Here is a 27696-nt window from a genome sequence, read left to right as displayed (position 1 = left end):
AACTGATCAAGTAGCTCTGGAGAGCCCAGTCATAAATTAGAACACTTGCTAAACAACTGGTCATTAAGTGAGGACCAGATGTATTTGGTTTGCCAGTCACCTGGCCACGCCCACCCGGTCACATGACCTGCAAGCCACGCCCACCCGGTCATGTGACCAGCAAACCACACCTTCAAATTAGGCCACACCCACAAAAAATTGAATCCCACACCTGGGTGGGGGGCACCGAGGAGGAGTTTGTAGCACCAAGGGGGCAGTGGACTGAAACAGTTTGGGAACCACTACAGTAAACTAATGGGAACATGTAGAATCTAGCAACCAATCAGTACCCTCTCCTTCTTACCAAACTTTGGTTCCAATTACCATAATTGAGGGCTTACCTGTATTTGTACAATAATATCATCAAATGCACATCATTTTGACTATCATTGTAATTTGGGGAAATACTATTAATACATACTTCAAAATAGTTTTAAAATAAAATTTGATCATCCTTGAAAAAAAGATTCCAATTTAATACTGACTTAAGTTTTATACACTATGGCCAATAGTAGCAGCATTATTATTTAACATGTAAGTTTAAGAAGAATCCTACAAACATGACTGATTATTCCATCAATGTTTAATTGGTCATAATTCTTAAAAATTATTATTTGATCTACTATTGGTTTTTTTTTAAAGAAAACTCTTAATGAATCAATGTGATTGCAAATATAAATGGACCACTTCTATCTGAATTTTTGTTCTCCTTCCATTTTGCATTGCAAAATAATACATTCTCTCTCTTAATTCAATGTTTTTTACAGATTTAATAGACAAAAAAGCTGGGTACTGTTAGGAATAACATAGGTTACCTAACGTAGTTTGGGTAAAATAATATATATAAACTATGATAGTGAATTTAAGTGTGTGTCACTTTAACTGCAAAGCATGTAATTTTGGGTGCGGTTGTAAAATCGCCATAAGAGGGAGCAAGAGAACTTGATTGATTGCTGGCTTACTGGATTGCTTGCTGACGATGATGGATTGTTAACTGCGTGTTCTCTGCTGTTGCTGAAAGAAGAAAAGAGGTTTTACTTCTTCATATCTCTACTGCGAAGAGATATATTGCTGGACTGATATTTGTAAGTTTACTGACCTCTTTTTCGACACTGGACTTTGCAACTGAATAATCCCCGGATGGACTGAACTAGTGTATGATATATGGACTGTTTGACTATGCTATAACTATTACTGGAATAAACTATTTAACTAGCACATTGTATCTGTTTTACTGAGTGTAAACTACAACAACGTTTATCTCACATATTTGCCTGCCTGCCTGACTGCCCTGCAGGTTCTGCTAGGGTGTATATCCCTAACTTTAAGTTGGCTTACCTGATAATAGAACATCTAGTATTTCTGATAAGTATTGAAGCATTTTTTTTGCCACAATCATTGTTATCATATGATTTTTTTTCAACATAGACCATCCTGTCCTGGAATGGCTAGGTGGACTGGACATTAACATATGAACCACTATAAGTCCATATAGTATTTGCCATATGCTAACTAAATAAATAAATTCAGTTATTAAGAGTCTCTTACTTTTTCCAAAGTCTTTTACTGACTCTGGAGTCACTTAAAAGGTATTGGCTATTCAAGTTTCCTACTCATAGGAACTTCTCATGATAATTGACAAGTCTGACTAGGAATCCCTTGAATTCTAGTCTCTGGGACCCAAGAAAGTGAAAGACTTAGTGCTCTGCCAGCTTTCACCCCTCTCCCCCAAATCACTACAGAACTCAACTTGCTGTTTATGTGTCTAGGGGAATTCATAAGAGCTATAAGAGTAGAGTTGACCCTTTCCATCCAGGACAATAGCCAATTGTTGAAGAACATATATGCTAAATAGAGTATTGGGTCAAGTTAACTTCCAAGCTGTGTGTCCAGTCATTGATAAAATAATACTTTACACATATTCCCACTTAACCTGTTGTGAAGACACCTAGATATTTCATTGCCAGCATCTGTATCTTATTATTAGCCAACACAAATAATGGCTTCAAAACTCAATCTCTTTTTTATGGACATAGACCAACATACAATTCAAATATCCTAGTGTTCAGGTTTGGTTGATATAGCTTTAATTCCCACTCCCCACTCTCTTGAAAAAGACTAATTATTTGCAGCTAATAGCTGTACAAAATAGCATTCAGTTTCTGCTGCCTAAATGTTGACTGATCAGCTGAACCATACCCAAAAGTAGGTGCAGGATCTGTAGAGCCATAAAAGATTCACAAATCACTCATGAAGTATAATATATAATTAAGCAAATTCCTAAGCATATTTGTAATTAAGGAAACAGCATTCTGTGCCAAGATCAAAAATAAGGGCTGTTTTAGAAACACCCTAATGCATATACATCAGTGCTAAGGTAATAGCAATTGGTAGAAAGCAAACAAAGGATCTCAAATTTTCAAAGAAAAATGGGAATATACAGGCTAGGACTGATAAAAAAATAAAGACATGCAAATAGAATAAAGCTACAGTATATATATTTCCACGCTCTTTGTTGCTTCAATGAGCATTTTACTGCTTGGACCAAGTACAGACATCTCAGTAAATAACAAATTAGTTGACTGCCCTTTATAAAGATTGGTATTCTCCCTTATACGCTTAAGGAAGAACGATAATATCTTATGTCTGTTGTGGTTTTCAATGAATGCATAATTTTTAGAGAAACAAATATTTTGAAATAATACCAAAAAGAGATGATAGTGCAATATTACAGACAGAGAGAGAGAGAGAGAGAGATTATATTGAACAATTAACAGGCGTTCCTAGCACATTAAATATCACATAAAGGAAATGAAAAGCATTTCACTTCTTTTCTATGTGTTTTCTTTTCTTTTCAAAGATGGGCTTGGCCAGCACACATTTCCAGTAATTCCCACAATGCTTTGCCAGGCTGAGATTCTGCCAAGCAAACCCAGCACAGCTGTTATAAATTAAGAGAAAATAAAATACAATATATTTCTCCTTTTAAAAAATGAATCTGAGTCATTAAGTGAGATCATAGATGCCCATGTGTAGAAAGGAAACATGGCAGGAGTTTTAGTATTTGGCACTTTTCAAGGTTTTAATCCAACATTTGGCTTGACTACATTTCACACTTTTTGGCAATCAATTATTCCTCTTGGATCATAGAGAGGTAAAGTCTAAATATCCATCATCTAGGGCAAAACTCGCCTTTGCAGTAAATTTAACCACTGTCCTTTGGGCTGACTTGGTCTCTGTAAATCCATTTCTTTCCCACTCCATAAAATGAATAAATCAAAGGGGTTTTTTTCTCTCCTTTTCCCGGAAACATCTGTTATTGCAACATCTGTCCCCTGGGGTCTTCAGAATCCCATGACATTATGTTTACTCATAGGCCAGATTACTATCAGAAAGACATTTTCCCAACCCCTAACTGAAGTCAAAAAGAATATACACATATGGATTGGCTTTGAAATGCATAAACAGTTGATAATAAAACACAGAAGTCTGAAATTTGAAACCAAGCTATGACTGAGGATCTCGAAGGATTGGTGATCTTAATGCATGCATGATATTCAATATCTGATAGGGTTTTTTTATCTCTTTAGCTTCAATCTAGAGTGATTATTTACTTATCTTGACCTTCCTGGGGAATCAGAAAAAGAGGAAAATGTGCCATTTTGGTTTAGCAGAATCTCTGCTTCAGTTTACATTGTTCACTTGGTATGAGGCTGCAGGTGCGAGCCTAGGGAAAAGCGAAACCCCAATAAAATAGGATTTCCTTGCATTGATTTTTATTGTGAGAGAATAATTTTTAGAACCTGTTCAGAGTATCGAAATATGGGTAGTCCTTAACTTACTACAGTTGATTTAGTGAGTGTTCAAAGTTAAAACGGTATTGAAAAAAAGTGACTTAAAATCATTTTTCAGTTACAAACTTTCTGCAGCATCCCCATGGTCACGTGATCAAAATCCAGACCCTTGGCAACTGACTCATATTTATGATGGTTGCAGTGTCCCAGGGTCATGTCATCCATCTTTTGTGACCTTGTCACAAGCAAAATCAATGGGGAAGCCAGATTCACTTAACAACTGTGTTACCAATTTAACTTCTGCAGTGATTCACTTAACAACTGTGGCACGAAAAGCCATAAAGCGGGGCAAAATTCACTTACCAAATGTCTCAGTTAGCAACAGAAATTTTGAGCTCAATTGTGGTCATAAATCAAGGATTATCTGTATTGTAACCCACTGTACTTTTATTTATTAAATTTATATGCCACCCATCTTGCTATCCAGAATGACTCTGGGTGGCTTATAATGCAATAAAAATAGAAATCCAAAAGCAATTACAAATATAAGGGCAATCAAAATGATAAGACTTAACGAGACTATAATTAAGACTACTGCAAGAAGTTTTCAAGAACATCTAGCTGACCCACAATGCAGTTCAAAGATACAGGTGGGCATTTATTCAGATATCATGCTATATTAATCCTGTAACAGCCACACAAATCATTAATCCTTAGTTGTGCAGTTTATGCTATCTTTAAAATGTCTTTGACTTACATTAGGGATAATTTCCCTCACATTATCCTGAAAATGAAAAGAATTTTTTTTCTGCAAATCATGCAAAGTGTAACAGATTTGAATGAGGTCAGCCCTATTTAGTACAGGTAGTCCTCGAGTTATGACCACAATTGAGCCCCAAATGTATGTTGCTAAGTGAAACATTTGTTGGCCCATTTTGTGTCATTGCATTTGTTATGTTAAGTGAATTTGGCTTCCCCATTGACTTTGCTTGTCAGAAGGTGGCGAAGCTGATCCCATGACCCTGGGATACAATGACGGTCATAAATATGAATCAGTTGCCAAGTATCTGGATTTTGATCATGTGACCATGGGGATGCTGCAATGGTCGTAAATGTAAAAACCAGTCATAAATCAGTTTTTAAAGTGCCGTTGTAACTTTGAACGGTCATTAAATGAACCACTGTAAGTCGAGGACTATCTGCAGATGAAACCAATGCAGAACATGCTTAGTTATGATGCTCCATTCTACCAGGTTTTCATTGGGTATGGCATATCATGTTTATGTACTTTGGATTTAATTTCTCATCCCATATTCCTGGTTGAAGTTGTTACATAGTTTCCAATAATTTTAGATGTTGTAAACTACTGGAAGATTGGTATATAAATTAAGACATAATCAAAAATCTGATTCTCCAATCAAAGACTGAGAGTCACTAATTAATAAATATTATCTCAAATATGAATAGAAAGATCAGCATGGCAGAAGATTTATTCTGTTGCTCCAGGCACCAGGTTGATTCTAAATCCAGGCCCAGTTTTCTCAAGTCCTCTAGATATGTTGAAGTACAACAGGCAGCTGTTACCTGTGCTGTCTGAAACTTATGGAAGTTGTAGCTAGAGCCATCTGGAGGGCAACAGTCTGAAGAAAATTCATTATATAATGCAAATTTTAAAGAGCAAAGCAAACATAGCGATTTATATCTTTAGATATAGCATCTAAAGTAGCAGCAGCAAATAAAAATTGAGACTATTGGGAAAGGAAAGTTTTGGTTCTTAGTATAGTGTAAATATAGCCATCTATTATGATGGGTGAGTTGAATATATATGCTGGAATTCATATGAGCAATTCAAGAGCAAGAAACTGTAGATCATGCCATAATTAACTTCCTAAATTTTATTCCAGATATTTTTTTTTATAGAGCAGGGACCATTCTCCTTACTGGCACATGGTTCTAATCACAGAGCATACACTTTCAATAGACTTCCTGGTGTTTGGTTGAAGGCAGCCTTTCTAGGATTCCCAAGAAACTAAGATGATCCCAGTACTTAGACTAAAGGTGAAGGAATCCTATAAGGCAGGGGTCCCCAACCACCGGTCCGCGGACCGGTACCGGTCCGTGGAACAAGTCCTACCGGGCCGCTGGTTTGCTGGGCGCCGCCATCTTGTTTTGATGAAAAAGTGCTTCCGGTGAGCTTTTCCGGGTAGAAAGCTCACCGAAGCACTTTTCATCAAAACAAGATGGCGGCGCTCGCTCGATGAGCTTTTCCGGGTAGAAAGCCATTTCTACCGGAAAGCTCACGAGCGCTGAGTGCCGCCATCTTGTTTTGATGAAAAAGTGCTTCCGGTGAGCTCACTGGAAGCACTTTTTCATCAAAACAAGATGGCGGCGCCAGCTGATGCGTACCGGCCGCGCCATAAAAAAGGTTGGGGATACCGGGCCGCAGCATAAAAAAGGTTGGGGATCACTGCTATAAGGAGCTATTTAAGCCATTTGGTCCAACTATCTATTCAGTTCAGCAATACAAATTAAAGCATTCATGACAGCTGAACACATCCAGCAAATACAAGCTCCCCATTTTTCTGGATTAATTCTATCAACAAATTGCTCTGACTGTTCAGAAGTTCAATCAGAATCTGCTTTTGCAACTGACATCCATAATTGCACATCCTGCCTTCTGAGATTGCAGAAAACCCATCCTCAGCTTTCTTTAATGTTGACTTCCTTTCATATAGTTGAAGGTTATTATTGCATTCTTCATCTACTCCCCTGGTTAGACTTTCTCAGTTCCTTCAATTTTCTTAATAAAACTTACCTTCTATTCACCTGATCACTCACCCCTCCTTTCTTGATACTTGTCCCAGATTGTATGAATTTTCCACAAGTGTGATGGCCATAAATCTGACCTTCACAATTGGCAGTTAACTATCTTAGAAAAAACTAAGTCAGAATAAAATTTCATTTCCATTGTTATCTATTAGCCTTTTGCCATGTTCAGTAAGTAGCTATTGTACTGTAATTTAGAGAATATCTGAAGTCTTTTTTCATTGTTCTTATTTTACATCAACTTCAACTCATTGTGAGCAGTAGATTTTTCCTGAAAAATCTTTACAAATCTGGGTAACCTGTATATACTCTTCCTTGATGACATTTCTGCACTTTTACGATAAAAAGTCAATATGCACGGATTAGATACTTTTTAAATTCATACTGATTTCCTACTTGGAATTTTTTGCAACTGTCTCTTTTTAATCTCCCGTAGTTCAGTGAAAACTTAGACTTGCAACATTGTTGAATGTTCCACAACTGAAAAAGAATTTAATACATTCAGAATTAGCAGAGAAGATGAAATTTACCTGTTTGATTAGAAAAAGGTCAACAACTGCATTTTTTAGTGACTGGAAACCCCTTATGGATTTTTTGGTGAGGAAAAAAAAAAGAAAAGAAAAATGAACTTGTGATTTATGGATTTGAAAGGGTAGTTTATGGAAAGAAGGAAATAATTATTTAGCCTTAGAGGAGGCAAAGTACAAATGTATAACTGCTATCAAGGAGCCATGTCTTTATAAACTTTCTTTTTCTATTTTCTATTTTCATGATTTACTGTTCTTTATTATTTTTCTCTTATGACTTTTGTTAATTCCTTTAATAACAATTAAACACATGCACATTTTAATATACCGTACATAGCTGTTGAACAGGAATGAGGTTGTGGGTTCCCAGAAAGGGAGCCAACCCTGGAATATTATAACCATCTCGTGTGAAGGTTCCTATGGATTGGTATCAGATCAAGTTGAACCCCTGATGCCTTCCCTCATCCTTTGAAGGAGAAAGCTATCAGCAAGACAAATGAGGAATTTCTTGCTGAAATGTTCTTGGTTGAGTTTATCTCCCAATAGATATCAGGGTAATTAAAGTCTCCGGTCTCTATTACTTCATGGGTCTTTGAAAGGTCTGCATTTTGTTTTGGGAAAACATTATCCACATTATCTTCTTGGTTAAATAGTTGGCAGGACATACTTCTACATACTTAACCCAGTACCTTCTTTCTACTTGTTTAACCCATATGCTCCCCACAATGCTAAGCTTATTCCCTCAAATTCTGTGCAGAAAGTGCAAGTTCCTCATCTCTTTATGTACCATCTAGAATAGATCAGGACTGTCAAACTCCCAGTCTGTGGGCTGGATGCGTCACATGCTGGCCACGTTCATGCCTGGTTTAGTGAAGGGGGGAAATGTCCCAATACGTTACGTGACGCTGCCATGACGACATGAGTTTGACACCCCTGACCTAGATAGTCTGGGAGGTAATGCTGGGGAGCAACCAATATTTTGGTGTCTACTGATACCAATGGTCTGAGAAATGGTCTGAAAGCTAAATTTAGGCTGTTGTGTGGGTCCAGGACCCACACAATAGCTTTCCAGAAATGTTCCCTGTTCCACAAGCAGGGCAATTAGGCTGAGCTGAGTAAATTCCTTGCATGGATTAGATAAGAGTGCCAACAGGTTAAATTTAGGTTTTTGAGGCACTGGAAATCGGTTTGGAAATAAGCCAGGTTATAAAAGATGGGCTCCATTTGAATCAGAAGGATATTATATTGTTGGTGTGTAATATACTTTTATGGTAGAGTAGCTTTTAAACTGATATTGAAGGGAGGGAAACAATTGTGATATGATGAGTACATTTTTTAATGGTACTTATATAACACATCCTAATAACCAGGAGATTCTGGGCAGTGTAGACTACATATACAAACTAAAAGAAACAGATTATATATACTTCACAATAAAAAGATCATTGGAAAGCAAAAACAAACCTGAAGGTTGCTTGGAAAGATGGCAAGGGGATGGGGTGATTTTTCTAAGAAATAAGAATAATGTCAGAGTTTCGAGATAATGTCAGTGTTCCAGCAAACCTCCATTCCAGTCAGTAACTCTGAGACTAGCATAATCTCAAAAGTACCTTTATTAGAATAGCACCTGGCACATCTGTGGAATCTCGAAACTAAAAGTTTCCCGGACTCCCCACAATGTCCCAAACTACAATCCACCCCCTTTTTCTCCCATCATCACATCACATGGACCAATCACGATCTGTCCCAGTGTAAGATCCTTTTTCTCTGCTACGCCACACTTAATAACTTTGAACTAAAAAAAGAATTTTATTTTGTCTACTTAGAACTACTCAATTAAAATCAACCCCCTCCCACTTTCCCAGGCGATGTGGCAGCATGGAATATGGCTTCCAAAGCTAACAAATAATCAAGAAAACAGAGACCGTGTGGATAAATGTGCAGATCACAGAAAATCAAAAGGTGAGACTGCTCAGGAGCTTATATGCAAGTGCCTGGAACTTAAAGCCAAGGTGTAGGTTTGGAGGATTAGAAAGAAAGAAAAATACCACAGACATTAGAGAAACATAGAATACAAATAACCAATACGACACAGTTGTCTCTTGAAAAAGGCAGGCGGGGTATACTAAGGGCAGAAATATCCTGCATGTCAGAAAGGGCAGAGGTTTCCATAAGAACTTACAAATGGAGCAAAACCCTTCCACTGAATTGCTCTGGGTGTCCAGAACCAATAAATTATGAGGTCTCTGCTGCTACCCTTGACCAAGAAGCTAAAGATGACCTACAAATGGAGGAAAATGAAATTACAGAGGCATTGAAAAAAGAGACAGCACGGATAACAAGGACCACCAGATAAATATTAGGAAATAAGTATCCTGGACACAACAAAGTGATCACATTTCTAGATATCTCAAAAGACTGTATGTCCTGGACCAGCTAATTAAAAAGCCAGCTGCAAAATTCAAATTCTTAGGATAGAAAACATTCATTGTGGGAGGGATGGTTTCACCATCTTTTGTTTTAATACTGTGTAAGGGATTGAACTGACATCAGGGTGTTTGCTTGTGAACTGTGTGAGAAGTGGTTCTCACATATACCTACTAGCATATGTTTGAGTTTAAGTTCACCTTGGGTTCCCCTCCATTATCTAAACATTAATATATAGGCAATGAAGGTCATGCAGTTTATCAGTTTGCATTCTTCCTGATTTCTCATCAAGTTTTGTAACAAGGGCCTGTTATAGCAATGCTCCTTTTTCTTCTTTGGATCACTAATCGGAGCGGGAAAACCGAATAATAAGGGATCCATCTCTGACGGCCAAACTACCGAGAATTTTGAAAGTTGTTATTATATTACATCTGGAGAGCACCAGGTATTTGTTTCTCTGTTTGTTTGTTTCATTTAGAAACTGCCCATCTCCCTCACAGAGTGGCTCTGGGTAGTGCAAAATGTTAAAAATATAAAAACTGAAGATAATTTTTTTTTAAATAGAGGCAAGGATGGTTAAAAATTGATATTACAACCATATGTGGTGTACGTGCGTGGATGCCAAAAAATATTGGACTAAAATCCACACATGGTTGGAAAAAAATGACAAAAAAGCATATCGACTTGAAACCAGATATATTTTTATTGGGAATTTTACCTGAAATATATAGTAAAGAATTGAAATATTTGATTGTAAATGTATTAACAGCGGCTAGGATCGTATTTGCTAAAAACTGGAAAAATGAGAAAATACCAACACAGGAGGAAGTTATTAAGAAAATAATTTGAAATCAGAGAACAAGAAGATAAACAATTTTATAAAATTTGGGATCTATTCTATCAATAGTTAGACAATAAAAAATGGTAATGAAATATGTAGATTTTTAGAACATAATGAATATATAAAGATGTTTATATATATATATATATATATATATATATATACACAATCTACAAAATAATTATAGGATAGGTTTGAGATGGAAATATGAACTGTCATAAAATAAATTCAGTAAAATATGGATTATTTTGTAAAACATGAATGAATAATAGTATAGTCAAATGATTAATAATGATATTAATGTATTTAGGAATATTTGATTGACAATATGAGAACATATACAATGTAATTCTAATTGAACACTATGAAGTGGAAGCGCAAAACAATTTGTAAACCAACCGACACACTGTATGTACATATATGGAAGATGGTTTGATGTTTTTATGTTGTGTTTGTTTATGTTTGTCTTAAAAAACAATAAAACTTTTTTTAAAAATTAATATTACACATTAATTTTGCTGGGACCCAGAAGGGCCTTCTCCGTGGTGGCTCCCTCTCTCTGGAACATCATCCCCCCAGAGATTAGAATGGCCCCACTGTGACACTCTTCCGAAGGCGCTGAAGACCTGGTTCTGCCAGTGGGCCTGAGGAATGCAGAACGGGATGGAGCCCATTAAATGGCTCATGTGATGTGTTGTCACTGGGGTGGTTTTTTTTGTTATTATATTATTCTCTTTTATTAGTTTTATTGTTTTATATATGAGGTTTTTATACTCCTGTAAGCCACCTTGAGTCGCCATGTGTGAATAGGCAGCAATATAAATTTCCTAAAATAAAATAAAATAATGAAATGAAAATATTAAAAGGCAGGGAAAATGACTTCAGGGCGCTAACTTCATGGTTTAGAGTTGGCTGCATAAAAACCTCTCTGCCACATTGGAGGATTTAACATTCTTCAGCAATAGGAACTACAAAAAATGACAAAACCCCAAGTCTGATGCTACATTTTTCATCCTGGCAGCAGCGAGACAAGCTAGCAATTGTCAACATTCTCATGATGTTAAGCAAGCCCTACCTGCGCATGCCTATGATACTGTTATACGCAGTGAGATCCATCTGAAGCAGTCCTGACTGTCCAGATGTGCACTGCTTGAGTGTCTGATCTTTGAAAATGTTTGGCAAGTATTTGTACTGAGCAACACAGTTACAATAGAGGAAATGACTATTGAAAACAATTATGATTGTTTTTATATATTGTGCATGACCCCTGCTATGTGACTCAGAATCTCCGATCTTAATTATTTTCTCATAAGAAAAAAAGATTGCCTCTGAAGCTGATGGAGATTTAGCGTATATTTGGATATATCTTCTGACTTATAAATAAGCAAGCATGTCAAGTATATAAATATGTATTGTATGTACCTTTTGAAACCTTTCTGGAACTGAGCTTGTATCTGTGAGCCTTTCTCATGGAGCTAAATTATGCACAACAGGCAGAACAACAGTTCTGTGCAGAGCAGGACTAAAAAATGAGCAAGAATCATGTGCGATCATGAACAGACTTATTAGTCAATTCTTCAGAAGAATTAGTTAATTCTTCAGAAAGTATACAGAACCATGTCATAACCTTCCTACTCCATTTCAGGGGTAGGAGAGAAAGCAGAAAAGAAGTGGCTTGTGTTGTAAAAGCTTAAAATAAAATGAAACATCTGTTTGGCAAAATGCCACTGTTATAAATAAGTCTCAGCACATTGATATTCACCCCACTCAATGCATATGCTTCCTCTTTCTCCTTATTAGCATCAAGAAACAGTCCCATAGAGAATTAGGTTGCTTTGGAAAAGCAGGCAAAAAAAAATCTTGGAACTGATTATGGGAAAATACCTTTATGGATACAGAAGGGTCAGGCAGAGAGAATGCCTGCTGATGTACCTGAGAATGCAGCAGAGAACAGGAGCCAAGTTTTGGATTAATCTCCAGAAAACACAGTAAGCTCCTGCTATTTCAGTCACATATATTATATGACATGTATGTGTGTGCTTATGTACATCGTATACAAGTTTATATGCAGTTTCTACTCTTATTTGAAGCTCTTGTGCCATTTTTCATTTTTAGCACCACAACTCTTTCCATATCTTTTTTTTTCTTAACTCCAGCATAAAGTTGAAAAAATGGCTTCTTAAATTCCATTCACAGATCTGTATAAATTAATGCTATTCTGGGCTGCTCTTTCTGCTAACTTGTATTTATGCACCATCCTGAGGTAAGCTTTAGCAGTGGCAGGCAGGCACCCAGTTGGGCTATCATGAACAGCAAATATTTATTTCATTTCCCAGCCAGAAAAAAAGGAGATTTGCACACTAACAATATGAGTAACTTTAGTTGGTGGGCTGAACTAGACAACAAAATATTTTGGCGAACTCCTGGGCCAAAATTTAGCATTAGCATAGTTTTCACTTGCATTGCCTGTTTCTTCCTTTAGAAAGTAGACTGTATCCTCCCAACTTGGGCCAAATCTCTTGGGACAAGTGCTTGTGATTGTTAATTTCTCTAAGTGGAAGCAGTCTGGAACATTCCTGAGTCATAAGGGCCCATCTTGAAAACATGGGATGAAGTTAGTATTAACAACTGGTACATTAAAACAGCTAGTCATAGTTTCCATAGTAACTGTTCTTTGCCAGCTACCAAAATCTTTTCTCCAAATTAGAGTCAAAAATCTACCTAGACATTTCCACATTTAGGAAAAGAAATTGAAGGCACCAGCCCTTAGTGTAATGGGGAAGGAAGGGGGAAGGACTAAAACAAATTTAAATCCTGGCAACTAACCATGTTGACTTCTCTTCATACATTGAAAAAGACCCTGCCTTCTTATCTCAGCTACATAATTAGTTTATTCTTCCAGTTTATTTCCAAACACTTTTGGAGGTGAAAAAGTACTGGCCAGGTGATTTTTCTTCCAACATTTATAAAAGAGAGTATCTCCATCATTTTAAAAGCATGTTTTTTTAAACTTATTTTATTTTGGAATAAGTTGTTATTTCATGTTATTTGCATCTGAGATTTTATTTTAACAGGAATGCCCTTTTATCAATTGATGGCATATAATGTGGAACAGACTTCCTCAACCCAATATATTTCCAGATATATCGAGATGGCAAATCCACAAACCCCTTATCAGCATGCATCTAGAGAATATTGGGTTGGGGAAGGTTGTTCTAGAAGAATCATTTTCAGTGTTTTCTCACTGAAGGCATGTTACAGTGGTAAGACAAAGATGTCTTACTGCTTATTCAAATGAAAAAGAAAGCATTGTTTCAGACATGCAGAACATTAACAATATAAACACACTAATAGAAGGTTAATAGAAATACCCATTAAGACTGAATATTAAATGTAGGAAGAAAACCAAGGAACTTTATGTACCCTAGATGCATGCCAGTACTCAGTAGGATTCCTACAATCAGAATGCAAACAAACTATATTTTCAGTACTTTATAAAGTTGATTTATCTTTGAATGTTTTCCAGAAATTCAAGGATTTAGATCTATGGGTAATTCTTTCACCTCACAAAACCCTCCAGGCACTATACAATTTCTTACATTTAAAAACAAACCTTCTTGAGTAACATCAGTGCCCCCCTTTATTTTTAGAAGTGCCTCTAGATTCTAAGTGAACCTTATAAAAATGAAGTTTTATTTTCTTAGAAAATAATATTCTCTTTAGAAAAATAAGAAGGATGGGCAGCCACAGTCATATTTTGAACTGTCCCCACCTGCTCAGAAAATTGATACTTTTATAGGTGGCATGGAGCATTCTGGGAGCTGGGGAAATTGGCTGGCAAGGAATATTCTAGTAAATCAGTGCCTTATAACTAATCATATTCCTCTTGGCAGCCATCTTGCAAAAACACTCCAAGGTGTCTTCCAAACATGCCAAGCATCCCCAAATTACAGGAATCATTAGCTTATACATACACAGTGCTAAAATAATATCAGTGTTATCTGGTATTAATTAGAAATTTCAAGTTATAGGAATACGCCTTCATTCCCATTTGGTCATCTAATCAACTTTGTGTTTTTATTCGTCATAAAGTAAAGGCTATTATGCTTAAAACAAGAATGTCACATTGTTTATTCCAATCCCTTCGCCTGAAAATGTTGTAAACCTCTTCCTTGGAAGACATTTTTGTTGACCAATTTTAAATATATTTTTTATTCATTGGATTAACATTTTCAGATTTTTTGCTTGAAACATTTTCTGATTTTATGTCTGATTTTATCTAGTGTGGAGTTTTTTGTTGGAATGGGGAAAGTGTGATGGAATCACCAGCTGAAGGAGACAGGGCCCCAATTGGAGGTGGGTGGGTTAAAAGACATTCCAGCTTAAGAGTTCATTCGGGGGAGGAAATGTTTGAAACTTTAGGTTTCTATCTGCCGTTTCCCAAGGGAAAGCAGATAATCTGGTGAGATTTTTGTAAACTGGTCATCAACAATAAAGAAACCCATTTTATAATTCTGGAAGTTGTTCTGGTTGCTTGTGCTTGATAGCCCAATTGAAAATTCAGCATAAAGATATATGAAAAAAGTAAGCAAGTAAACTATTCAGTATCTATACTGATATACCATCTTAATGTAGACACAAAACCTGTATAAAACTAATCAGAGCAAGAATATCACATTGCAGCAACAAAGTTGAATGGGACACAATGGATGGGGAACTGAAAAGGAGGAGTGTGAAGAGACTCAATAATAATAAGTTGGTGGGAAAACATTAATTTGCAAAGTAGTTTGGTGTATCAGAAGGTCTGGATACAACTCCAGTATTTCAACCTGTGTGGCCGCAAACCAAATAGCTTCTCCCAGTTTGCATGCTGCAATGCTTCAGGATAGGTCAATTATGTGTTTCCTCCCTAATATCAGCCCATCAGATCACAAACCAGGCTGAGGCATTGATGCTTCCCCTCCTGATATTTTACAGGAATTCTTTTATTTTCTGGATTACCCAGTGAATTGCATCAGTTTGTTTGAACCATGGACTTAAATCCAATGAGTAAGCTAAAAAGAGTATTACACTAAAGTGCAGGTCATAACTTGCATTGATATATTGGTATAAAAACCAGGTGGAAAGATATTGTGATTAAACTCTATTAGATTGGAAAACAATAAAAACAAGAGGACTAGCATGTGAGTTAAAATATCTTGTGCACATTTGAATGCTCTTATCTTTGAGCAGTAAGTGTGCAAATTAAATCTGCAAATAAGGACACAGTATTTGCATGGACATAAAAAATAAAGTAAAACATAAAATCCTAACACATTATATCAGATGAGTTTAAATGAAAATTGTATTTAGATACACAGGAAAAGAAATGCTGATACCTCACATTTCCTATACAAGAAGGTGATCCTAAAATACTAATAATCACTAAGAAGTTGCTGATGCATCAAATATGTGACAAAGCCTGACAAAATGTCACTTGTGTAAATCTCATAACTGCTCACTTACAGGAAACCTGAACAGGTAATAGATTCCCAACACATCGAACTAATCCATTCATATGGCTTTTCCAGTACTATCATTTTCTTTGACATGCAGGATTTTAAGGAGTTGTGGCTGAATTCTCAACATTACCAAGACACAGTAATTGGCACCAATTAAATTGCTACATTCATGTTTGAATTGCTTTTCCTGGCAAGTCTCATTGTCTTATTTATACTGAAAGTATACTGAAAATATGTTTGCTTGTGGTTTACTCTGAATCAGGGCCAGCAGAAAACAAATCATCTCGAGTCTCCATTCTAAAGACGCCACCTCAGTTCTATGGCATTATTTATCTTTCTCTCTTGTCCTGGACAAGCTATAAAATAAATTTTCATTTTTTTTGAGGCTTGTGGATGCATTTAAAAAAAATAAATTCTACTTTCTAGAGAACTGCAGACTTGGGCATTTTCCAACACATAGTTGAAACTAGGAGAAAAATTCTTTCATGCTGGAGAAGCCAGAACATTAACTGTTCAGTCTCCAAATATCAGAACTTGATATAAAAGCTCTGAACCCTATATACAGTAGATTACTGAAAATGAACATTGGCTGAAGTCATACAATGTCCAAGTTTCTCCCCTGCCTCTGAGGATTTATCATCAGATTAAAAATACAAACTGTATACAATTTGTCATAACAGGAGGAAAATCACAGTGATCCATATTGTGTATATACTAAGCCTGTAAGGAGAAAAATACTGAAAGATATTAAGACAAACTATCAACCTTCCTATTCTATATTAGATAATTGAATGACAAAAATCTCAATAAATATGGCCATGTACGTTCCCAGAAATTTTTTGGGGTCATTCCCTACTTCTGGCTTTTCTTAGCCATATACTCCCAGTTTAATTCTCTTGTATCATCTCCAAGTTTAAGTTCCCAAAAAGATATTTTCAGAATTGTATCTTTCTTCCAGTGCTGGGCAAAATATGTTTTTGCTGCTGTGAGCATATATTTTTCTGCAGGATTTTTTTTTCTGGGATTCTATATAATAAGAAAAAATGTGATTTCAGTTCAAATTTGATTTCTAATTTTTTTATAGCACCATGTTTATCTTTTCAGTACTTTTTTTACTTGTCACTACATATAATAAAATGTTTCTTCTGTTTCATGTCATTTCATGTTCCATGGCGTTTGTGACATTTATTACTGCATGATTTATGAATCTTAAGGATCGTAGATAGTTGGATAACTTCTGTATATATTTACCATTTTATTAATTATGGTACCATGAGATACTTTGTCACTGCTGTGATACAGAGCTATCACACAGGCTTTTAATGCATTCACACTAAAGGCAGTGTTCTGGGAATGAGTTGAAGCATTTCTTTGTTTAGTTATTGCAAAAGAACTACCCACTAAGACTTGCAGAAATCCTACTGCCTTAGCTTTTATTTTATTTCTGCAAGGTTTTTTTTAATTCTTTCATTCTTTCTAAAAACAAGCCAATCTCTGTAAAAGTCAAAAGACCTCAGTGAGAAAGGAAATTATTCTTACTGCTGGGAATATGAAAGAGTAAACCCTTGTGTTTTCTTTTTTTTCCTGATTTAACTTAATATGCTTCTTTTTCTTCCACTTCATCCGATGAATTTTTAAGGAACATTGGAGGCTGGCTGAATCTGTTCTTAGCTTAGTCCTTATAACAGGGACAAAAGAGATTGAAGAGATTGTATGTAATCAAGAAAGAAAAAGAAGGGATTCCTCCTACACCTCAGTGGCATGTTGGTCCCTTGGTTGTTGTTGTTTTTGCATGCCTTGCTTACAAAAACATTTCCTTTTAATAAAAGATGATGGATCACAGCTCTCATGCAGTTTTATCTGACAGCATGAAAACACTTTGTTCCTGTAAAGATAGTTTCTTCTTATGAGCTGTTTTTAAAGTTCAGTTACCTATGGTTTACATGTTGCTTCCCCCCCGCCCCCCGCCCACACCTATTTGAATTGGCTAGTCTGGACTTCCTGCTCCCTTACAATAAAAAAAGATAACAAATATTTGTATAAACAACAAGTAGGAATCAAATATCTAAACAAAGCCACAAATATTTTTGTTGTGCACTTTAACTTTGGCAATTTCACATTCCAGTAGCAACTGGTGGGTAGAATACCAAGGGGATACTAATAAGCTTGTTGTACATGTTTGAAACAGAGGGTATACTCATGGTTTCTAAAGTATTATTAATATATTCAGAGGGTATACAAGCAATAACTTACAATAATGCATAATTGAATAGAAAATTAATTATGCCCTATTACTCATCTATTTAGAAAGGACCCTATGGATTTATTTAAACAGGAATGCCAATAAACAACACATGCATTCCTTTCATACATTTTAAAGGGATTTTCCCCTTTTTGTTTAAACAAACAAATGTAATTCCCAGTATCATTTGTTATGTCTTTTAGTTATCTGCCAGGATAAGCCAGGCCAGAACAATTTGAAAGTCAGATCAAACTTTAATTTTGTATACAAAATGAAAACATTGTCTTGACTTGTAGCAGAATTAAATGATTCAAGTCACAATTCTCAGGCCATAGACTCACACTAACAATAAAGAGTATCTATTAATCTACAGTATGTGTTTTTTTAAACCAGAGTCAAGGAGTAATAAAATAAACTTATCTCACAGGGTTGTGGAGGGGAAAACAGGAGGCCGGAATACAAGTAGTCATCATTTAGCAAACATAATTGGGCCTGGCAACTAGGTTGTTAAGCAAAGTGCTTGCTAAGTGAAAGCATGGCCATGTTAATGATCTTACTTCAGCTAATACTTTGCTTTATAGACTTGAAAAGGTCATAAATGCGAGAATTGGTTGCAAAGTTATTTTTCATCACTGTTGCAAGTGTGAATGGTAGCTAAATGAGGTAGTTACTAAACAAGACTACTTGTATTAGGTATGTTTGCCACCTTGAATTATACATTTAAAAAGGTGGAATTATCCTGTGAGAATACTTCTAACACCATAAAACATCTGCCTACCCCAGGTCCTTGAGAAGGATTTGATAGGGGTTGGGAGATGGGGGTAAAAATGTCAAATCCAGTCTGAAAATTTGGCTAACTGTGTGACTAACCATAACTGGGGGGAAAACTCAGCATCTGTCAATTGCAAAAGGCAGCTTTGCATGAAGCCTCTTACATCCAGTACTTTTAACACCATCAAACAACATCCTTTGCCTCTTCCAGGTCCTTGGGAAGGATTCAATCAATGGATAAAAATGCCAGCTCCAGCCTAAGCATTGTGCCGACTGTGTGACGACTCCTCCTCCTTCGCCTCCTCCTCCTCATCATCATCAATCTGCCTACCCCAGGTCCTTGGGAAGGACTGGATAGGAAGGCTAAAATGCCAAATCCAGTCTAAACTTTTGGCTGGCTATGTGACCAACCATAAAATGGTGATGCTGGAGGTGGTTTCTTTAAACTTTAAACATTGTAGTCATAACCTAAGAATCTCCTGAAAGAACTGCACAATAGCACTACGTGCTATACACGAAGATTACCCTTTTAAGTAGATGAGTTGTGCCATTTGCAACCAGAATCCTGAGATTAAGGGGAGGGGGCTAATGTACCAAGCCTTCTGTCTAGCTTAGTGACAGTAACTGCAAAGAGCTGACAGTTCTGACTGCCTGACACAGGATGCTTGCATATGTCCCACTGCACGTTAGCTTTAGTACTTTGTCATACTAAAGCTGGGAATAAGTTTAGGGATACAGAAAGAACAGAAGAGGTCAGTGGGGAATACCATAGAGGTCAGGCACTAGGTCAGGCATACCAATGAAAGGCTAGAGGTTAAAGCCGAGCCCAGGCAAAATTAATGTTGTGCTTTTAGTAGAACAGCAGTAGGAAAATGCAAGCAGGATCACACCAAATGAAAGAACAGCAAGGGGCTCTGACCACAGCTGTCCAAACTGTAACATTCCTCAATAAATGCAAGACTCAGGACTCAGAAGTAAAATTTCCAGAAACTGTGAAGTCATTAAGAAAAACTCATTAAGTCATTAAGTGTCTTGAGTTTCCTATCACTTTAAGCCTAGATCCTCTGCTACCCTTACTTTCTATGACAGCAGATTAGCACAAAAATTTCACTCTGAAAAAGGAAGCGTCTTTTTATGTCCAAGAGAAAGATCTCTTGGTTTTCTAACTCCAGAATTTTGAAATTTTCCTGCAGGACAGGAGAGAACATCAATCAAATTACAAGCCAGAAGAAAGTTGAATATCCAAAGCCAGATACAGAATTCCAATTCAGTTACCACAATCCATGGCAACAGTTTCAAAAAGCAATGCAGAGGGGTTTTGTTTTTCTTTTACTCAATACAAACTTTACTAAATATATAATTTTATATGCCTCACAGTTGTTCTTACTCTCAGATCAATTACTCTCGGATCAATTAATGCTTCCTAGAGTATGTTATGTCCCAACTAGTTTAAATATGTATCCAACTGTTAATAATCAAGGTGGGAAGGTTTTATTTTTCCAGGCAGGAAGTATTGCCTAGAACAGGGCCCCAATTTTCTTCAGCAGCGTTTGAAGCCACCGGAGCGCCGTTTCGCATGGGGGGGGGGGGGGGGGGGGGTGTTGGGGGGGGTTCAGTGGGGGGGGGGGGGGGGGTGTGGGGGGGTTTTTTCCCACCAAACCCTCCCCCAACGCGGTGGCGCCCCCCCTCTTTTTCGCGGCCGTGACGCCCGGAGCGCGTAAAAGGGGAGGATGGGGGGGGGGGGCGGGGGGGGGGGTGGGGGCGGGGGCGCCCAGCGGTGGCGGGACCGGGCCTGACGTCCAAAAGGTGCGGCCTAGAAGACAATTTTCTTCAAATTCCAGCAAGTTTGACAGCTGGGGATCCAGAAATTCATTTTCATAAATGATGGTTTACAGTTTTAAGTTTTCTGGCTGATGTTTCAATTCCCACATCTTTGATGACCCAGATCACCCAACCGACCAGAACAAAAGTAACCATATAAATCTTTAGTATCTGTCTCAAATACAAGGATTAATTTATTAATTATATGGTAGCACATCTCACAAAATTTAGAGCATCCTCCTCCAAACCTGGCTGGTAGACCTACTGTACTACTTTTACATTCAGATAATGCAGCCTTCATTTGTATTTCACCCGTTGGGTTGAAGGGAGCCCTAAGTCAAGTGCGCAAACTATTTTATTATTAATTAGCAAAAAATAAAAATAATTGTTTCAAAAAGCTTTTTAGACAGAATTATAGGAGACAAAGAAAAGGGAGTAACACTGAATAGGTTCAGACCTTCCAAAATCTTGGACTTGTTTTCTACACCATCGGCTTGTGGAGGCCCCAAACTCAATCTCTATAAGAGGTCAGAAGTATAGTTGCCATATTAAGATTTTTTTTGTAAGATAGAAGGTAATTACATATCTAGTGGAATAAAAGTATTTGAGGCCAAAGTAATAGTGCTGCTGTCTTAAAACTTCCAAATATAGGTGTCTAAGAATTTAGAACCATTAGAGGTTACCCCCTTGCCACAGTTATACAATCTGTTTTACGCTGTGTGTGGAAACTACTTGGTGCCACCCTAAGGCACTGTAGAGTCTTCTCTGATATATTGATTTCAATGGGACTGATCAGGCCAAAGCATCTTTCAAGCAACATACCAGATATATGGTCCTGCAAAATGATCTATATTAATTAAGTGAACTCACAAAAATGGGCTCCTGCATATTACCTGTACAATACTATCCTTCAAACCACAAGAAGATATTTTACACTTGCCTGCTGCAATGCCCTCCCCTCTGCTCTTTTGGAAGGTAGATTCCATAACATACCTAAAGAGTTGCTCTACCTCTGCTTCCTCTGTCTCTGCAGTGAAGCGGAAATTGAAAACATGGATCATGTGTTACTGCTACCTTTTTAATAGAAATCTACAAGACATGTATAATGTATATTTCCCCATTTACCATATGATACCCAGGCAGGCTGGAGTCCGATTACCTTTGTCTGCTGCTAACCGACCAAAAGGTAGAGATTTTAGATAATGAAGCCCAGTTTTGGGTCAGAGCTATGATCAAACATAAATAGCTCCTCCAAAGTGAAGTTATTCTGAACTTTGCCTAGGTTGCCATGATTCACTCTATCTTATAATCCCGTCTACCTTATACACATACCATTCCATGTCTTATCTTGTTATTTTCTTGCTGTAGTTGGTTGAATCATAACTGTCATAATCCCAATCAAATCCTAGTAGGTAGTGGTGTGATTCAATTTTTTTTTACTACTGGTTCTGTGGGTATGGCTTGGTGGGCTTGGCAGGAGAAGGATACTGTAAAATCTCCAGTCAGAGATGGGATTTGCTGGTTCTCAGAACTGCTCAAAATTTCCGCTACTGGTTCTCCAGAACTGGTCAGAACCTGCTAAATACCACCTCTACTAGTAGAGCTTGAACGGGTACTAGGCTCAATACAAGTTGAGATAACTTTACATTCTCCTAGGATCTTATAGATCCCACTACTTCTTCTTTATGTATAGTTATCTATCTTAATTAATTAAAACTTTTAGACACTAGATTGTAATTTATAGGTTTCTTATCTGGCCTTAATCCATTTACTTTGCAATTCTATACCAATAATTCTTATTTTTTGCTTTTGTATTATCACAGTATGATGTTTTGTTTCTATTTTAGAATGATTGTTATGGTGCTTTATGCTGGTCTATGACCAAAATAAGCAATAACCACACAGACAAATGAACCAATTGGAAATAGTGACTACGATGTAATTCCCGTGAAACACATGAGCGCACCACCACCATCAACAACAAACTAGACTAGTATTAGCGCATTTGATTTAAAAAGAACAAATTTCTCTAAATAGTGAAGTTTTTTTTTTAATTAATAAAAAATTAAAAGAGAAAATAGAGGTCCAAGTCTTCAAAATGCTTAGAGATCTCAGTATTTTTAAAATGTCATCATACAAGCTACTTAGAATACTGTATATTGAAGCTAAAACTAAGATTAGAGACTCTCTTGTGTCAAGTTTAGGTACTGGTGTTTACAGTATAGTTATCCATCCATGTAATTCTGGTAGAGCAATGTGGAAGTCATTTTCCAATGTTTTTTTTTTTTCAATTTTCCATGTGCGTGCTCCTAATGGACTTAAGGTTTATCCAGATCCAACCAATACAGGCCAAGTTCTTTGCTCACATTCAGGCAATGTTAGTTAGAAGTTGCTACTTACAGTTAGAAGCTACTACTAACCAGAATGTTTTATAATACATTTGAAGTAAGACAAGTTGGGGGAGTTGGCAGTCTATCTGACAATAGATATGCTACAGAAAGAAATGGAATTGGAAGATGTAAGATAGTACTGCAAACAGAGGTTAACAGATGAAATCATAGGCCTCCAGGACAAATCATGACTAAATAAATCACTAGGTCCAGACAATATCCACTCAAGGATATTGGGTGGATACTTAGATTGTAATGTAGTGAAAACAAATGTGAAGTTGCTGATCTTCTAATGCAAATATTCAACTTTTTCCTAGAAAATATCTTTGGACTCTGAGGACTGGTTAATAAATAACCTAACCCCTTTGCTTTTTCCATAATTCTAATGCATTCTCAAAAGCACATAGTGTCCTCCACTTCTTCAGTTCTTGGCAAGTAGGAGATAACAAAAGCATATCATTTTCTGTTCAACTTCATGGCTACATTTGAGCAATTCACATGTGCCAGAGGCAGCAAAGATCGCTGAGCTAACAGACTAGCCAGGGAGTCTATCCACTGCTTAGAAACAGAAAATAAGACCAGGCACTGAGCCTTGCAGTTCAGAAGTAGCTGCCACAGCAGCAATGGGAGAATGGAAATGGAGAGGGAACATATCCCCTGCTGCATTTGCTTCCTTGGCTGGCCAGTAGTCTAAATCTCTCCCGTGTTTCTTCAGAATGAAGCCTAGCTGGAAGAATAAAAAAGACCAAATTCAGTCTAGGCAAGGAGTCCTGGGCTCAGGGCATATTCTCTGCAGGGTTCTGGCACTCAGGGTCTGTTTGTTGTTTTCCTGAAGGACCCAGAGTTGGGTACAGTTCAAAGAAAAACTGCAGAAAAGCAGAGGAGAGTCAAATTATCTAAAATGCATGATGAGAAGTCATCAAACCCTAATTGCAGTTGGGCTGCCAATAAATTTAAGATAATGATGATGATATTAATAATAATGTTCAAATAGTGTAGGTTTTATGAATACAGACTGATAAAACTTTGGCTCATCACACACCAGATATAACTGTGGTTGAAACAAAGAAAGTGTGAATAATTGATGTGGCAATAATAGGGGACAGTAAAAAAAAAAGACAAAGAATTGGAAAAAATAAAAAAGTATCAAGATCTGAAAGTAGAAATGGAAAGATTATGACATAAACTGGACATTGGTAGTCACAGTTGTTATTGGCACATTGGATGCCATACCAAAACTATTGGATGGCACATAAAAAATCTGCACATGGAGAAAAAATATGTCAAATGCAAAAGGCCATATTGCTTGGATCTGCACATATACCATGCTGATACATTGCAGCATTCTAGATTCTTGGAAAGAACTCAAGGCGTAATAAGGCCAACACCAGCTAAAAAACTTTCAGTCACAAATTCATATTATTGGGAATAAATAATAGACACTTTGAAACATTATTATAAAATTAACATATATGACATTGTTTAGTTCACACCTTCCGCCCCCAAAAGGAGCATTATAAAAGAGAGTGGCACTATAAGAATAAAATTGATTATAGTAGCAAGAAAGCAGGCCCATGTTACAATTGTGTTTCTTTCAAATAAACAGAGGGATGTTCAAATAAACAGCTATGGGATTTGTGTTCCTGCCTCATAGCTGTATTTTAGTTACCTATGAATTTTAATCTAGATGCCCAAATATTGAATATATTAGCAGTGTCGTCATGGCATTCTATAGACTAATTAATTTTGCTGTATCACCAGATGGATTTGTTGAATGAAGTTGTTTCTCAAAGACCACCCAGGAAGTTAATTTTTGAAATTGGAATCAGGATTTGTAGCTTGTGTTCTTTTACAACAGTGGTTAAGAAGATGCCCTACCAAACGCATATGCACTGAATGTACTACACACTGTGAGAAATACTGATGTGATGAAGTACCCACTCTGGTGAGTTCATAGGTCAAGTAACAGAAAAGTTCTAAATGAGCTCTTCTGAGCTCACAATACTTGTTTCAAATTCGAGACAGGTTGTTCCAGCATTACTGGAAGCATCCCAATACTGTTCCAGCCATTCCAGAAGTGTTTCATGCACAATTGTTCTAATTTGTGTTCAGAATGGGGGGTGGTGGATTTTGAAATGGGGATGTTTCGAGTTTTAGATACTTGCAAATTGGTCAAAACAGCATACAGATATTACAGAAAAGTCAGAAAAATGATCACAAATCCGAACTGGGGTACTTTGAACTTGTACCCAGAGTATCCCCCCTCAAAAAGTTTTCAATTCAATTTATTTTTCTTGAGGCATAAATGCCAGCACTATCTATAAAGGAGAAAAACTAAGTAGCAGGTGATATAGAAGATGCCTGAAGCATGGGAAAGCTAACTAGCCATTTCTCACTTTTCAGGATAGCAACTATGTTAAAAGTTTTCTCTTCTGCAATGATCAGCAATATTCTGAGAACAGAATATTGTATCTCTTTTCACACTTTTGGTGTTTGGCTCTCTAGAGAAGCCGTTTTCACACATCATGGAGTTCATCTTTAACTAATGAAAGTAAAACCAGTACAGTATTAGTACTCTTGAAATCTGAGCTTAAAACTATTACAAAAAAGGATGGTAAACAGGACACAGGGAGATGCTTTCTCCCATCCTCAGGCAAACCAATAGACTTTTTTCTTTCTTTTTTGAGTCCTTATGATGTTGCAAATAATTTATGTTTCAAATGCTAGCCACTGTATTTCACTGGATGGACACAAACAGTTGAAAAATCTGAAAGAGAAATGGGGACAAACCTGAACCTTCAGCCCAATGACTCCCACCTCCTAATTTCAGTTTAGGGCACTGAATATCTTATTAGAATTAGAATAACAGAGTTGGAAGGGACCTTGGAGGTCTTCTAGTCCAACCCCCTGCTTAGGCAGGAAACCCTACACCACTTCAGACAAATGGCTATCCAACAACTTCTTAAAAACTTCCAGTGTTGGAGCGTTCACAACTTCTGGAGGAAAGTTTTTCCAACAGATTAATTGTCCTCCTTAGTTCTAAGTTGCTTCTCTCCTTGAGAATCTTACTTTTAAGTAAGGTTCAGGTTTGTCCCCTTTTCTCTTTCAGACTTTTGAAGTTCAGTCCCTGAAACAAGGGCTTTGTAACTCTGCTTTGTATGGAGATGCTCTTTGGGACTCAGTGAAAGAAAGAAATTGACGGAAAATGAAGCATTTAAATATTTGCAAATGCTGCCTTTTGCCCTTTTGGAAACTGATCCCAAAAGCAAATGTGGTGAGCCCTCCACATCTGGATTCGTTAAAAAAAAAAGAGTTTCCATTTGCAACTTGTTTTTAGGCTGGTGCAACAAACAAGCTAAAAGCAAAGGAGACTACGGAAGGGCTTACCTTAACTTTGCAGAAAGGGCTCTTGCCAAACGGCGCCCAGAACTTGCTGGGACTCCCTTTCAAAACTTCGTTTTATCTTTCTTCTGAAGTTTCTCCGACTGCCCCGAGTCCTTCAGCTGAGCTATGCAGTCTTGCGAAAAAGAAAAAGAAAGGAAAAGGGGGAAAAAATGCCTGGGGAGGGTTGTCTGAAGCTTGAAGGGGCGGGACTGGGGGGGAGGAGGGTGCCCAGAGCGCCCACTGCCTGGCTAGAGGCTCTGGTTTGTTTGTTTTATTACCCCCCCGAGTATTCGTCACAGGATCCTAAACCGAGCCCTTGCTCCAGCTCTGCAGCGGTTCTTTTAAACCAACAAGAAGCCTCTGCCAGGAATGAGGCTTTGCGGTTGTTGATTTAATCCTACTTTGGGTTCAAACTTTTTGGATCGTAATCGCAGACAGAGACAGGAAGGATAGAAAAGGGGGGGGGGGAAGGACCCCTTTTGCTTCTTTTCCTTTCTGGAGAAGAAGGGCAAATTAGGGGGCGGGGGGGCTAGCTTCAAGTAACTGGAACTGAGAGACGCAACAAACGTTGCAGCCCAAAGAGGCGGCAGTTCAAAACAGTCGGAGGAAATCGAGAGCGGGAGGGAAGCTGGTGTCAAGGGTCCGAATCCCATCCTCCGAGTGGAACAATCTCAATGGAATCAGTGTGTGCGCGTTGTGTCTATTCATAGTGCCGATCTGTTCGAAACTGGGTTTTTTAAGGGTTGCGAGCTTCTCAACCTCATTTCTGTCTCTCTGGTGTGGATGCCTGTTTTCCATTCTGGCCTCTCCCCCCCACCCCCCCGCCACTCCAACGCCGGCCCCCTCCTACCAGCCTCCATCTTTCCCTCCTCCCTCGGTTCGCCCCTTTCTCAGGATATGAGGAAATGTTTAGAAAATGCGCAGCCGACGCCAGCCGCTGACTCATGTTTTCATTAAAGAAGGGAGGCCCCCCGCCACATGTGAGGAGCGCTGCCCGCCCGTTCGCTCTTCCTCCTCCTCCTCCTCTGGCCCCGCCTCCCCTCCCCTCCCTCGCACCTTCTTGGCGCGGAGTGGGAAGCCAGTGGAGGGGCGTCCGGACCGGAGTGGGGTGGAGGAGGTTGAAAAGCGGACGT

At 37.7% G+C, this 27696-nt stretch overlaps 1 protein-coding gene across 3 annotated transcripts in view; it reads right to left on the bottom strand.

Annotated features, from left to right (window-relative positions):
• The window catches only part of PDGFRB (platelet derived growth factor receptor beta), a 96904-nt gene extending 70178 nt beyond the window's left edge, over nt 1-26726 (bottom strand). Inside the window, exons 1-2 of one of the 3 annotated variants that reach the window (XM_087955181.1) lie at nt 26567-26725; nt 21800-21816 (exon numbers count right to left, since the gene is read on the bottom strand). The gene's annotated coding sequence lies outside the window, so the exon portion shown is untranslated. Of the gene's footprint in view, nt 1-21799; nt 21817-26566 lie in introns of all 3 variants that reach the window. The other 2 variants (XM_026686246.2, XM_087955180.1) reach the window with 2 other exon arrangements.
• Nucleotides 26727-27696: the final 970 nt, after the last annotated feature.

The sequence above is a fragment of the Notechis scutatus genome, chromosome 2, assembly GCF_049901735.1.
Source record: "Notechis scutatus isolate UNSWTSFEM ecotype Mainland chromosome 2, rNotScu1.2, whole genome shotgun sequence".
Taxonomy (NCBI): Eukaryota; Metazoa; Chordata; class Lepidosauria; order Squamata; family Elapidae; genus Notechis; species Notechis scutatus.
The sequence above is the reverse complement of the archived record's forward strand: the minus strand, read 5'-3'. Positions and strand labels throughout refer to the sequence as shown.